General features: G+C 46.9%; 1 protein-coding gene across 1 annotated transcript in view; it reads right to left on the bottom strand.

Moving 5' to 3' along the window:
• The window catches only part of LOC135391861 (allatostatin-A receptor-like), a 98,925-nt gene extending 86,063 nt beyond the window's left edge, over positions 1-12,862 (bottom strand). Inside the window, exon 1 of the mRNA XM_064622367.1 lies at positions 12,673-12,862. The gene's annotated coding sequence lies outside the window, so the exon portion shown is untranslated. The remainder of the gene's footprint in view (positions 1-12,672) is intronic.
• Between the last annotated feature and the right edge of the window lie 1,875 nt (positions 12,863-14,737).

Genomic DNA, 14,737 nt, shown 5'->3' with positions numbered 1-14,737 from the left:
TAGTACAAATAGGCCATGCAGGATGTGCTCAGAAATTTAGTAAGAATGTACTATAGCAATACTAATCGAGTAAAAATTTGACGCGTTGCCAGGTATAGAGAGTCATCAGCGAAGACGTCGAAATCAAGTCGGAGGCACAGAGGAAATGACGAACTTTGAACATTTTATCATATGATTACAGGTTGAAGTCCTTCTTCATAAGTTTCTGCGCAGCGCAGAGCGAAGAAATCGTTTGATTGTGAATCCCTTTAGTGTGTTGGGATCGTTTTGATCGGGTAAAAGACTCCCTGGCATCGCATTTGTAAGATTCCCTCACGATACCTGCGAACAAATAAACGACGCCAACATGAACCGGTGCACCGTAGCGAATCAGCTGTGTTTTCAGAAACGCCACGATCACGCGGCTCGCCTAAGGTGAAGTAATTGTGTGCTTCCAGTAACTTGTACGCTTGCACAATATCAGCAGTGAACTGGCTCGGCGAAAATATTAGGTTGACTACAATGCGATTGTGATCGGCGGGTTGTTTTGTGGCTGGATTGTCCAGTTGTCGATGTGTATCGTCATGTTGTATACCGTTCATAAACAACGTGGCCTTGTAGTGACACTTTTGTGATTCTTTCATAGCTCTAAAGTATTCGGTCATTGTGGAAGGAGACCATCGACAGCGGTGTAGCGGTGCAACAGAGCCGATGTCGCACTTGCGGATAGCATTCGTACGGCCGCGTGCAGTGTGTTTTGCTCGCACCAACTGCGCGCATGCGCAGATGGCGGCTCTTGTTTGTAAACAGTAAAGTGGTCTATACATTGTGAACGAACGAGATCACTCCTTTCCGTGCGCGTTTGTGCTGCTGTCGGGCGGAATTTGGAAACTGCAGGCGCCCTTTTTTTGAAGCCGGGAAAAAGAAAACGAACTGAGACAAGGTACATAATCACGATCAGAGAGTGGAATACCGCCTCTACAACTCCGCCATTGACAGTTTTGCTATAGTCCCTGCAGTTAAAAGAATCACCAATTAATTTCAATTAACGAAGTAATTAATCAACGAGGAAGCAAAAAAAAAAAATAGACTGAGTATCTCTGGCTCCTTACGAACATTACGCAGTGAGTCTCGTTCGAGTGCAATGCACCATTTTTATAAAAGCTTTGACTCATTTTAACTGAAACGCCCTGCAATAATAGTGAAAACAAAGTGAAGGAGGTATGATGGCATTGAGAGTGCCAATTGTACCAGCGATACTCGTCTAAAAAAGAAGTCTGGCATTTGAAAGCCATGAAACAGTTTGAAGAAGCCTGATCAAGCTCGTCACGCACCCAAGCAGCAAAATGCACTGAAAGTCGAGTGCAATAGGGGTGGACGGGTAGATGAAAGGCCTTGAACAGATTCATGAAACTACAGAACATTGATAAGACACATACCGTCCACCCCTAATGAACTCGACTTCCAGTACATTGTGCTGCTTGGGCAGTGCCCGCTGTCACCAATCAAAAGGAAGTGATCCGTGATAAGGGTTCGCTCTCTCCTGTGCTCCTCCTTCTTTTCGGGTTTCATGCCTCAGCTCGGCTATACAGGAGTACAAACGTAAAGTTGTCTTACTTACACAACACGTGCTATTAGGCTAAAGGCCTGTTCCGACATATAACAGCGCGCTAATAGAGCGCTACAAAACGGCGCGCTAAAACAGCGCTCACTGTTAAGGCGTGTTACGACATATAGCAGCGCACTAATATAGCGCTACAAAAGAGCGCACAAAAACAGCGTTCAGTGTCTGCGGACGGTTCACACCCGCAAAGCGGCGCTACCGCTATAATTTAGCGGAAGTTCGGTGGTCGTTTCCGGTCTCTCCCATCATGGCGCCCTCTGGCGAGTTCGACAGCATTCGGACGAACAAGTTCGATCAATTGACTGAATGAAAAATTACCAGACATTTTGGATGACAGACTCGCCGGTTCCAATGCGGTCGCCGTGGCGTGAAGTGCGGAGGGAAAACAACTCCACGACTTTCGCGACGTCATCGCTAAAGGGCCTCCTCATTGGTCAACGCGAATGTATTAGCAAATATTAGCGCTGAAAAAGTTGACAAGAGCTCAACTCCGGCAAGCGCTAATTTTTAGCGGTTTGGGGTTATGCGATGAGGACAATATCGCTCTATTTTATAGCGATATATAGTAAATCGCTATATGTCGGAACAGGCCTAAAGGTATGTTCCGACATATAAGCGATTTGCTATATAGCGCTACAAAACAGCGTCATATCTTCATCCTCGCAGTGCTCCAAGACGCGCAAAATTAGCGCTTGCCGCAGTTGAGCTCGTCAAGTGTGCCGCTGTTTTTGCGTGATGTTTTGTAGCGCTATATTATTGCGCCGCTATATGTCGGAACAAGCTTTTAGCCATACTACAAGGAGACGTATCCGCGAACCTTGGGCATGTGGCGCGCCGAGTAAAATGCATGGAACCACGCAGCGGCCTTGACAAAAGTTCCCTCAAAAACAGCTGGCGCTGTAAAATGTTACAAAATCACACTTCTCGGAAGCAGTCTATCGATGTAAGACCTCCGACACACAAGCCGAGTTTGATGGCGTTATTACGACGCTGAAAAATCACTTCTCTAATAAAACACTCTCCGCTCAATTCGGTATCATCTATTACCTACTCAATTCCCAGAAGAAAAAAAAAAAAGAAGAAATGACAGCCATCAGCGCTTTGCGTTACCGTTGATGTACCGACGTTGTTTTCGGCAGGAAATGACATCATAAAGCCACGGCAGACGACGTACGTTAGAGACGAGGCCGACGTTTATTTCTGCCGTAATGTGCCTCGCAGACGAGAATGTGAAAGGGCAGCTGCTACGTTCTACTTTAGTTTACGACACTTTCCCTTAACAATGGCACACGGGACCGGCGAATGAGAGGTGTAACACATTTAGTGGTCGCAGTTACTGTCGGCTCGCGTTCGAAATCACAGAGTGCAGCGCTTCCGTGCGCCGGCTTCGATTCACGGAGCTAGGAATGGTTGAGACCGTGTCATGACATTAAGCTGAGTGGTATGAGAGGAAAGAAAAAGCTGTATGTCTTTCAGGCATTACGACGAACGCGATTAGATTTGTGATAGATGCGGTCGTTTTAGTACATCGGAAGAATTCTACGAGAACGATGAGATAAACAAGTTATGAAATCCAAGCTTATAGCAATGTGATGTCACCGCTTCATAGAAACAGGGCGATTGGCTTTTCATGTTTTCGGATAACCAATTCAAAAGAAGGAAAGAAGGAAAGGGGGTTCGCGTCGGAGGGCGGCATGTTTTGTAGTGATCGAGCTGATTGAAATAAATGCTGACCGTAATTGTTGGCCAGACAGACGGCTTTGCGACCAGATAAGTCGAAACGATGACGTTTTGTTAACAGAAGGGACGATTGGGCGAGTTGCTACATGGTGCCCCAAAAAGTAGCGAAAAAAAAAGAAAAAATAAACAGGGACCAGCAGAAAACACACACAGCGCTCGTTTCCAACTATATTACAGAAAAACATTTAAAAAGCACGAAACTCAGGACCTTAGGTGTGTTTTCTGCTGGTCTGTTTCTTTTTTTTTTTTTCTTGCGCTAGTTCTTGTGAGGGGGGGGGGGGTCATTTATGCGCTCGAGAAGTGCGTACTCCTCGTGCGGCATTTTATATCTCAAAGTATGCGGTTGTCTGTTGGTGTCAAACTAGGTGCCACACTGCTCCAAATGACTTGGAGCAGAATGGCTGCCCTACGGGCTCCTGCACATATGTACGTTAAAGCAGCACAGAAGTCATTTTTAACACCCAGTTTTCTTCCCATAAAACTGTTAAGTAGGCCAGTAAGATGCACCATGCGAAGTAATTTACACTACACAGTCATAATTATCGCTGAAATTGAATTTAAAATACGCCGCAAAAAGAGACCGTGCACAACGCTGGTACCAGCCTGCGATCTGCTTGGAACCTCGCGCTGACGCTGTAAGGAGAACGCTCGCTGATTGGCCTAGAGAAATGTTGTCTGCTACTCGGCTGTTCGGGGTTCTGATAAAGTCTTTCTCCTTGCTCGGTAATGCTTGGGCCGCTCCTTCTACCCCCACTTCTCCGGGAGAACTGGCAAAACAGCAACAATCGCGCTGTGTTTTGGATCTTCATGTATCTTCATCTTTGGGAAGGGACAAGGCGCTGACCCCAACTGACCAGCGAACCAGGACGAGTTCTCCTTATACCGTCATCGGTGACGTGCCATCATACCTCCTGATCCTCGTTATTATCGCCTCGAGATCGAACTGTAGGTGGCGCTGCGGCGGAGCTCTAGTGGGGATACGGCACGATCCGGCGCGACAGGCGCAGGCTTTTCTACGCGGGTTTCGCCGTGTTCCTGGATGAAATGCCGCTGTCAGTGCCTCACATATTGCGAATGTGTTGAAATGCGTTGCTTAGAACGCTCAAAAGGTGTGAAACTTGACAAAAATTCTGCACTGCTAAACGTATAAGAAGTCGCGAAGTTCTGAAAAGAAAATATCCTGCGTGCTTTCGAAGGGAAACACCGCCAAGTCATTCCTTTGTTGCAAGCCAGATTTGGTTTTGGTCTTTTGCTGTTCTCACTCGAATATTTGTTCGTCACCTATATAGCTGTCTTTCCCTCTTCCTTTTTATCTTCGATTGACAAGAATTTAACAAAATAAAAACTACTCAAAATTCCTGTCTACACTGTTGTTGGCAATCCAAATGTACAAGTGTGCAACACCGCATCAGGACAGAATAGTCCAATAGCTACTGAAGCCCTTCGCTCTAATTTTTGTGTCGTATAACAGCGGTGGTTTCACGTCGTGCGAGTCGGAGAGAGGTTCGAGATTTGATTCGTCTCACGTGCAGGCATTCGTTAAAAGGTGCGAAAGTATGTTACGAGGCGATCGCACCTGTGTGGATGGTGTTGACTTTGTGTGGGATGCTACCGGTTATGTAATAACTACATACAAAATAAGTTTTTGGTTCCAGTGGCAGGTATATATCAATATATCGTATGTGAAAGACAAAAGTCAAGCCTGTCATGCAGTCAGATGAAATGAGATGAAAGTTTGAAACTCACACATTTAAAAACACCCATGTCATACATATATTCCTCGCATTCCATATATTCATACATTCGATACAACTTGTGTTTAGCGCGCGTAGAATATCATAACTGGGCATTAAGAAGTAAGATCGAACTGCTAGCACAGAAACCATTCTATAAATAAGTGAGACATCGTTATACTTATGAGAAAAAAACCTGTTACAACATTGAACATTGACCTTAGCTCTCGGTATATTTTGTTTGACACAGAGAACCGCAGTGACAAAAATGACAAAGGCCGACTGGAATCCCCATACTGGAACATATGCACGTTCTGTAGTTTTCTTCCCTGCTACGCACGCTTGTGTTGGGAAGTAGACAAGTTCAAAAAGTTCTCCACGAAGTCATTTTCACTCATTTTGAAGCGATTTGGAAAACTCAAATGTTCAGAAACTGAGCCTTCCAAGCACGTTTTCGGCCACGATGACCCCAGCGCAAGCACCGGCTCAAGCAGCGCATCCCCACTAAGGGAAGTTCACGGAGCAGCCGCACTGTGGCGACACTGTTCGATCTCGAGGCGAATAGCTGGAGTGGCGAGTTAAGGATGCACGCGCGGAGCTATGTTTATGTGAGTGTTTTTCTGGGAAACAAATTGCACACATCAAAACCTTTCGCGCTATTCGGTATAATGATACACACACTTTCATCAGATGTCTTAATCTGATTTTTTTTTTTTTTTTTTTGATGGCCCTCTGTAGTCCTTTAAAGGTACATAGCCACCGTTTAAAACCAAATTCGGTAAGCGACAGCGGGATTCACCGAACTGTTTACACTCAGCCGCTTCTGATATTTGGACTGCGGACGGTCGCAGTGAAAAAGTGTGTGTGGGGGGGGGGGGGGGGGGGACACATGCATGCCTTCAGTAAAGTGGCAGATGACCTGACCGCGTGCCATTTTTTAGCGGAGTTGAGATGCTCTCTAGACACGACGTGTTGGGCGCAGTCGTGTAGTCATGCCACTATCATGTGGTAGGATTCACATAGGCCACACGGTTATATGTGTAAACACGCGTCTCGGAGAGCACGTCAATTTCGTCAATGACAGCACGCCGTCAGGTCATCTGGCACTTCACTGCAAGGCATGAAAGTGTTCCCCCGGGCTGGAAGACACACAGGCACCTCCATCATGGGCGCTAACTCCGTCTCCCGTGCCTGGGGGTTCTGTGTCTCACTTATGAAATGCGCTGAGTTCGGGTCAGCAAATTTGTAGATTAAACTGGACAGAACAAAGGACCGCGCCGAGCGGCTGCCAGGAATCAAAATTGAGGCACGCTCTTTTATTCGTCGTCCTTTTTGGAGCCTTGCCACCGAAGGCGCTACATCTCGGAATAAGTTGCGGCTGTTGTTTACCAGCTCGCGTGGCTCAGTAGTTTGCGCGCTGGCCATGTCAGGTCGAGACTGGAAGTACTCAACTTCGAAGTGCCCTCAGTAGGTATACTCAGGTGCCCTTGGAAGTAGGTACTCAGGTTCGAATCCCGGTACCGGCTGTGCTTTATGTTTTTTTTTTCCTGGGTTTTCCTCAGACGCTTTCAGACATATGTCGGCACAGTTCCCTTAGAAGTCGGCCCAGGACGCATATTCCCTAGGGCGTCAGTCGTGACGTTGCCCACATCTGTGAGGCCGACAACGGCGAGCCCTTTCACCATCACCACCACCGCTGCTGTAGTCCCATTGGATACGGCGGCACCCTCCCTCTTCCCTCTCACTGCCTCCTCTGATGCGCAGAGACGCACTTGCACAGCGTATTGCGAGGTTTAGTGAATCTTTATTACTCGAACGATTCACTGGAACTCGGCAATCTTAGGCAGGACCGAAAACCGTGCGACATTATTCTAGGTAATATTCCGGTCGTGCAGTGAGCTCTGGAACATCTAACCCTTCAACATCGTTTTCTTTCTTTTTTTTCTCTCTCTCTCTCTTTCACTCTTCCCTTTTTCGCTTCCCTTACGCCTTTAGTTCTAAAAAGAAGCTAAAAATCTGTTCAGGTACAATGATGGACCGGCGCAAGGCCATTGATGCATATACCCGTGCGCTCGCGATATATAGAAACCATGAGAAAAGAATGACAATAACTCATAAACTGACGGCATTTCTTTTATGCCCCCCCGAAGCCTTTATGTCGAGCACCGTTACGTTCCTCTTATTGTGCCATGCTGCATTTTGATCAAGAACCGCAGCAGAAGAGTCCACTTCAGAATATCCACGCTTGTGTCCATTCTGCTTTCTTCCTGGTCACAATTTACCATTATGGTAAGGACGGCCGTATACAGCGACATTGCTTATGGGTACTATACGTCAAATGGCGCACACGCCGACAGTATAAACACAGTCTATCAATTCGTGTTGGATGCGGAATATGGGTTTATGGGGAAGAAATGCACGAGATGGAAATGGTCGGGTAATCGTATTGCGTATTATGGCAGGATTTGAAAAATATGAACAAGTCCTGGAGGAATCAAAATTCAACGCGCATCTGTGAAATAAATATGATGCTGCACGGCGAAACGTATCGCGATTTCGCGGATATATTTTCAGGATGTGTATTTCTGTCGTGTAGATGCTGAAGAAAATGACTGCGTGATGGGACATTCCGAGAAAATCTGTCGAGTTTCTGATCCATAGCATGATCCCTGAATGTGAAAATTTGCAACTTTGAAAAATGCAGCTTGCGACTGCATCTGAAACGATATGACAAGTTTTATCTGGTTAGGAAGCCTCCCATTCCAAATACGACAATTAGCTCGTATAGCAATTACGAGTGCATATGTGAATCTTATCGCAGCAATTTCATTGCAGCGTTTTTCTTTAGACGCGGGTATAGCGGTAAGGGTACTATACGAGGAACTTCGTCTTTGCACCTTCAGTACGGCATCTTGCCTGAAAAGCCTATTTATAAATACAAGTGGAAGTATATCTTCCCTTAGAAGTCGGCTCCAGCTCTATGTTCGCCTGCCGACCGTGCTGGCGGTCTATCGTACAGTTAAAACCACCTACAAAAATTCCTGGCGGCACGTATTGGCATCATCGTGGAAGACCAGCCATATTGGCTGGCTGCCTTTAACGCAACAAACGCACTAGTCTACAACCATCGCAACGCCAACACCCAAAGACGATCTCACGGCAGGTCTGGGATTGATGTACGTGCTAGATGCCAACTCGCAACAAACCAAAACTCACGGAGAGTTGCTCGTGGGACAGCAGCACGAAGGATATTAGAAGCGGATGACATACCTACCATTGCTTTCTTCGAAGAGGGTCGCTGATGTTTGCCACCGCCTACCAAACTGGACGGTCCCAAGAACTGCTCTCTCCCTGTATAACACTCTACGGATGCCCGCTCTGACCCTGTTCAGTACCTCAACGGCGGTGCGAGCACGGCCACCGTGCACAGCTATGCAGCGTGCTATCCAGACCTGGTAGTTTATTTCTACCGCCAGGAGTACAAACTGGCGTCTATCGCCGACCGGAACTGGGAGCGAGGTCAGTAACTGGACCGTGCCCCACCGAATGAACGGAATATCGTAAAGCTGTGTATTGGCATCGAGGCGGCGGAATATCGTAAAGCAAGGGATGGATTGCATAAACGGACTGAAACGTAGTGTGATTAAGAAGGGCAAAGCTGATGCAGTGTTTCATCATCGCTCAGTTTCACCGGTGTTTTTTCGCTGTGTTTCTTCGCGTTTGTTACCATGTAGTATATCTAGTACGCGCGCTTGACTTCGCTTCAAAAATCAAATTACTAGCCGATTTACACGTATAAGGTGAGTGAGCCTATTTGTGTGGCCACATGCGGAACGTGCCGCAGGGTAGGCCTGCGGCTAATTTCGACCACCCGGGGTTCTTTTGCCGGAAATCTCCGCTACACGGTGCTGGAAGCAATGTTTACCTCCCCAACATTGCTCCACCCACAATGCTATGCACCAACGGTCCTTTGCTTGCGCAAAGGCAAGTCAAAAGCCAGTTAGGTACAATGATGGACCGGCGCAAGGCCCTTGATGCATATACCCGTGCGCTCGCGATATGTAGAAACCATGAGAAAAGAATGACAATAACTCATAAACTGACGGCATTTCTTTTATGCCCCTCCGAAACCTTTATGTCGACCGCCAGCATATGGTGGAACATATGCCGGCACAGTTCCCTTAGAAGTTGGCCCAGGACGCACATTCCCCTAGAGCGTTAGTCGTGACGTTGTCCACCTCCGTGAGGCCGACAGCGGCGGGCTACTTTCAGAAGCACCACCACCGTTCTCTTATCACAGCGACCATCTATACCCCTCCGGCGATCGAAGACGTGCTGCTTCGGGACAACACTGTGCCACACGTTAGGCAGAAACGCACTTCTTATCCCATTATACGTAACCCAGGGGCGATCGAGATTCATGCATGGCATATCGTCAAAGATATCGAATATGTGAAGTCGTAATTGGCCACCCCACCAATGAACCTTTTTTCGTCAGACTCGAAACCCGCGTTACAAGGTCACTTCGGGTCTCTTGCGTCGGCCATCAAATTTTCACATTCTCCAAACAGTATAGAAAGGTTCATCGTCGTTTGCCTGTAACTGGTTATGATGTTATTTTTCCAGCGCGTTCCTGCGGTATATTGGAGGACATGAAGGCATTGCTGATGATGGTGGTATAGCTCCGGTCAACCCTAATAATAACACTGGAAGAAACTGTGGTCTCGTTCCCGAGCGCGATTACAGCAACCCTTGGAGCCATGAAGAAATCTTAATTGAACAAAATTATTCTGTCAGTTTAACACAAGGATTTTGTTCACTTAACATTCCTCCAGTGCTCCAAGGGTGGCTGTTATCGCGCTGGAAAATGTTGTGTTAATTAGTGTGTTAATCAGTGTTATTATTAAGGTTGACCGGAGCTGTACCAGCGTAGAAGCTACCAGCTCGCTTGACTGAGTGGTTAGCTTCTTTTTTTTATGAAGCCTTAAGAGTGGTTAGTATCTCTTCTTTTTAAGTGATGAGACAGGTTAGCGTAAGCGATTCGCGTGCTGGCCATGTCACGTCGAAACTAGGAGGCACCCGGGTTTTAATCCCGGTGCCGGCTGTGCTATCTGGAGTTTTTCCTGGGTTTTCCTCAGACGCTGTCGGACACATGTCGGCAAAGCTCCCTTAAAAGTCGGCCCACGAGGCACATTCCTGCAGTGCGTTATAGGGTGCCCACCTCTGTGAGGCCGAAACGGCGAGCTCCTTCATTAGCGCCAACGACCGCTGCCCGCAGTAATGATGGACGTGTCCGCACACCGTTCACTCATACTGACGCGAACTTGTTCTTAGGGTCGTTGGCTGCAGGTAAATGGACTTAGTATGAGCGATCTGTGGGAGCTGTAAATGACTATCTCACAGCGATAGACCACGCCGTGGAGTTCTCCATTGCTGGTGGAGTGAGCAGGTCCGGAGCATCTTTAGTACAGCCGCGCCACTTCTAAATGCTGCTAATATCGTGCTCCCGACGACCGAGTATTGTCCCACATGTAGCAAGCCAGTGGACACGGCGCGCGACCCCCTCCTCTATACTGTCCACGAGAAACAGCGTCCCCGTTTGCGTTTGCCCACCGACAAGGCGACAGCAAGTCTTGTGAGAGTTGCGCTTGGTCCTTGGGACAAATCACCGTTACAGTGATTGACCGTCGGAACTCTTGGACATCTCGTTACGGACACAGAACTGGTGATATTGTCATATGCCTTATGCCATTATCGCACCAGTGCTAGTGCAGTGCATTTGGATGTATAGAGCAGGCTAGACACCCCTATATTTTGGTAGCCTCTAGCTCCATTTGCTAGCAGCAAAGAAGCCCACGAGTACAGAGCAGCACGTTCTTATCTTTTGTGGATAACATATTTGCATAATCCTTTTTCTACATATCCGCTCTTCACTTACAGATAAGCGATTCTTCTTCGCTTGTCACTATCGCCCTCTTGAGTGGCTTTTTCAAGCACTTGTTATTTGCTGATGCTGTACAAATGATTATGTTTGTCACTCAGTCGTGCTCCACATTGTTGTGTTTGCTGACACCACTGCTTCCTATTTTTCTCCTCGGAGAAAATGCATTGGGTCGTTGTTAGACTGACTGCTACGTCTTTCAGCAAGAAGCTATACGAACCAGTGTCTTCCTTAAATTCATTGACCCGGTAATGACATATGCTGTGCCTGGCCGCATCCCGCGCATCGAGGAATCATTGCTTCATCGGCTGCGGCTGAATGTGCGCTGACACGATTCCTTCCGGAGTCTAAACGCTTGGGCACTCTCTGATACGTCCTATATGACTGTGTACGTCCTATATGACTATCTCACAACGATTAGTGGAGGAGCTGTTTTTTTTTTTCACTTTTTTGCTGTATTTTTTTATGATTTTCTGTGTCTATGCTGCTTTTATCCCCTTTCGTTTGTTAGCTTTTGGGAATAGCAAGCCTACATCAAGGCTATAACCTTTCCCTCCTCTTTCTTTTTTTCTTTGCATTAAACGTATCCCCCCTCCTATGCAACACGCTCCTCTTTATCACAGTTGGGCATGCGGAGAGTGTCGCCGAGGCCGAGGAATAGCAAGTCTCCATCATAGCTAACCTTTACCGTCCTTTTTATATCATCTTTAAACATATCCCCCCACCCCGTGAGAAAGACAAGACGGGCGAATCGCTCAATTGAATTGCTCAGATGAGTGTGCTGTCCGCTAAAAAACGAAAAACACAAGGACGGGAACCTCTTTCGCGTGAACCGGGAATAAATCATAGAAGTCCGACATACGTGTTTTGCACTGTCCCTGAACATTTGTGACCCTTTTGTTTGAGAAGGCTCCCAATATTGCCGCTAATGTTTTATTAGTTAACACAAATAGAGCTTTGTCGCGCACATTTGACGTGAAAAAAATAACATTTAAAGTTTCCTCTCGCCTTAGTTCCAATTAAACTAGGTTGGGAAAGTAGTATACTGTACGTATACCACATTAACCCCAGTATCTTACACCTAAAACTGCTCAGTAGTATAGCCATACCCGAAACTAGTATAATACGCGCTTCTGTGACAAGCTTTTAGAAAATATATTGTGTTATTTATATGCATTCCGTGCAACCGGTAATCCGGACGTTGTCACTTTTGTTTAAATGTAGACTATTTTTTATAAGCGCTCCAGCACTCCTCAGATATGTCAGTCACGTCGCTGACAATGCCTCTTTCAGAAAAGTTTTACAACTTGATATGCATACGCAGCAATTGCGAATGTCTGAATCCATCCTCCAGTGCGTATAAAGCATCTCATTTAGCGATGCACATTCCGGCGGTACAAAGCATACGATAGTTTTTGGGCATCATACAACACTTTACTTTCTGTTATATCAACCTTTATTATCCTTCATTAATTATTATTTTGTTTGTCATTTGTTCAAACATGATACAAGTGAATATGATGGAACTACCTAGGCCCTATATAAGCTACACGTCAATCGACTTGTTCTGGCGACGTGCTACAATAAGTCGACATAAAACTTGCGCATCACAGAGCACTTCCCGGATATATTTTAAGCAGACGAACTATTCTTACCTCGCTTCATGCGATGCTCTCGCTCGAAATCTTACTACCCAGCGCACTCCTCAGTAGCAGACGACGCACTCGTAGAGTAACAGACGATTTCCGTAGCAGACGACGAACGTGTGGCGAAAACGAAACTAGCACGCACTGACTGCCGCCGTAGCAGACGACAATGACAGAGGAGTCACCACGAAAGCGTGGTCCACGAGCGTCTAATCGAAGACTAGGGCGACGCAGCCAATCATCGTTTGCCGGCCACGGTTGCCGAGCAATAGGATGCTACGGTTATGGCCTCGTGCGACACGAGCTCCGCGCGACGGCAGGGCTGAGGGTTACGGCGCGCCGTTTGAACTGCGCGCACGCAACCTCTTCTCTGTGCGTCGCCTGCACCGCCGTGGTTGTGGAGTAAGGGCACAGCAGCTGCGCATATTATGTGATAGTGTTGCATTTAGATCTAAGGGTTCAAGAATTATGCTAGAGCTGCTTCCGCCATCGGTACAGAGGGGGTGAAGGGCCGCGTCTTAGCAACGGAATATGCTAGTACACTGTGTTAAAAAAAAGGAAGAAAGAGAGAGAGAGAGAGGTCCGGTTTCACCAATGCTGGTTGCTAATACTCACACTCAACACTCAATTCCTTTTGAGAAACTTTGTGACGTGATTAATGTGTCAGTGACAATAAACTCCTTTTAGTGAAGCGAAGTTAAACGTTAAATTCAAGATAAGGGACCGTTGATCTCGGTTAAAATGTTAACCGGCATTGGTGAAATCGGGCCGGAGAGACAAATAGATAGCGTACAATATAACAATACAATACATACAATAAAGAGAGAGAACTGTATGGCTTCTGGAGTAAGAGCCACAGCTCAAGTCCACAAAGCACATTAAAGACGGGGGAATCTCGGTTGGAAAGTTCAGAGGCATGGCATGCGTCAGAAGGGACGGGAAATTAAACGAGTGTCAGCCTGTCACTTTACTAACTGTCACATTTAACAGGCGCATTGCAACACGTACGTACGCTCACATTACAGTCAGAGAACATTCGCAGTGCGATTTGTGTGACGTTCGATTTCATTTGGTTATGTAGAATGACATTCCAACACATCACGTTTTGTGCCTTGGAGATGCTCGCAATGAAGTGGAACATCATTTGACATCCCTAACGAGGGACACGCGTCCCCAAATGCGAAACTTCCAAACTACATGGGATCGATATGCTGCGCGCTCTCTCCGTTGGAACACTGAGCCCGCGTCCCCAAAACGCAAACGCGCTCATTGACGACCTTATCCCAGAATACGGACGCGTGCAAGAAAGTAAAAACTGGCACGATGCGCGCCGTTTCCGGCGACCCGAATGCGCGCTCGTCAGGCATATCGTAATTTGTCTCGGCCCCATGTTTTTGTTCTACGACGGCTTTCTCTTGCACATAGATTGGCTCGCGTAGTGTGCTCGTAATGCCAGCGGCTGGCATGGCAGCAGTTTCTTTTTCGTAAGCATAAGCAATGGTGATGCACGTGCGCTTGCGATGGCGTCTTTACTCATGTGGCATTTGATTAATGTCTTTGTCCATCGGAAAAATTTGTTAGCTTTCTGGCAACGCTCCAGAAGAAAGTGTGCTTTCGTCTGTTGGCTGTGTCTCGTTCGAGTTCTGGGCTCGGGGCATTGGACTCAGAACAATGAGTTATCCAGCCCCCACTCCCTACACCCCCTCTAACAACCCTAAATGTTCAGACACCCCAACTTTTTCGCCTGTGTGCCCCCTTACAGATGGGATTCTGGATAAACCACTAACTCGGAAAAAGAATTGGTGACTAGCGATCAGATATGTCTCAGCGACCGAGTGGCCATGATTGACGTGGCAGAAATAGTACCCGAGAAAGTTGGTCTAGTTGGTGGGATAGCATACTGCAATATTTTGGGACGCGAAAGTCAAGGACTGAAGGTACACACACACAAACGCCACTCGCAACTGAACTCTACCGGTTGTACGTGTAACAATACCCGATACCGGTTGTGTACTTATGTGTGTACTTATACTGTACCTGTAACAGTACCTGATACCGGTTGTGTACTTATGTC

Source organism: Ornithodoros turicata, chromosome 4 (assembly GCF_037126465.1).
Source record: "Ornithodoros turicata isolate Travis chromosome 4, ASM3712646v1, whole genome shotgun sequence".
In the NCBI taxonomy this organism is placed as follows: domain Eukaryota; kingdom Metazoa; phylum Arthropoda; class Arachnida; order Ixodida; family Argasidae; genus Ornithodoros; species Ornithodoros turicata.
This window is presented reverse-complemented; position numbering and strand designations above follow the sequence as displayed.